Source organism: Cyprinodon variegatus, unplaced genomic scaffold, assembly GCF_000732505.1.
Source record: "Cyprinodon variegatus isolate N-32 unplaced genomic scaffold, C_variegatus-1.0 Scaffold81, whole genome shotgun sequence".
Classification (NCBI taxonomy): Eukaryota; Metazoa; Chordata; class Actinopteri; order Cyprinodontiformes; family Cyprinodontidae; genus Cyprinodon; species Cyprinodon variegatus.
In genome coordinates this window covers 1,251,073-1,252,015 of record NW_015150534.1, presented here as the reverse complement: position 1 = coordinate 1,252,015, position 943 = coordinate 1,251,073, and positions in this window count along the sequence as shown.

The window sequence follows — 943 nt, the reverse complement described above, 5'->3', positions numbered from 1 at the left end:
TAGGCAGACCTCAAACATCTATAAACAAACATGTTGATGGCAGCAGCACAGCTGATATTTCTCCTCAGGATGGTGTCACATTGTTAGGTGAAACAGTAGCGCTCATAAAGAAAACTGAATATGAATCTACATTTATACGCAATCTGAGAACCCTCGCATTATATGCATGTAATTCTCTGCGAATTAATACCGCTCATTTTTTAATCTGCTGATTATATCATACAACATGATTGGTTTTAAGGAGAGTGGAGATAAAGGACGCTGAGTTTATTGAGGAAAGTCATTAAAATCCTGACCAGGTTATTTAGGGAGAGAATGTTACCATGGTAACAGAAACATAGGTTGAGTAAACTGTCTTTGTCAGGCAGAAAACTCAGCGTTTCCCCAATTTCAGGTTTCCAGTAAACCTGCTTTGTGAAACGGAGCCCAGTTTTAATTTACATATCATGGCCCATGTCACTTATATAAACACAGCCTTATATCCAGAAAACCGCTAAAGTCTGACTATAATCAGCTGATGTATTCCTGATTGGTTGAGGTTAAAAACAGGTTAACATCATTTACTCCTGTTTTATAGTCCTTTTTTATATGATTTTACCCAGTTAGAGTTAAGAGTAGTAAATAACTTGCTCCCAGGTAAAGAAGCGGTAGGGAAGTTCTGAGGCGCGGCTGCCTTCATGGGGACATTACCTCCATATTTAACACTAACCCGTCAGTATTTGATTTGACAGAGAATGCATGTATGGCAGTTTGCCATAAGAATCCAGAAGCATATCGGTAGCCTTCAACATGTTCCTGTTAAAGAAAATGTTTCCTTGTTGCTAAAAATAAAATGTCTGCATGGATGTTCAGCATTCCAGATCAAAGATAACGACACGTTTAAAAGTTTCTTTCCTGTCACCATACATGTTGATCATTCCAGATTAAAGACAGCCGCCAGTTT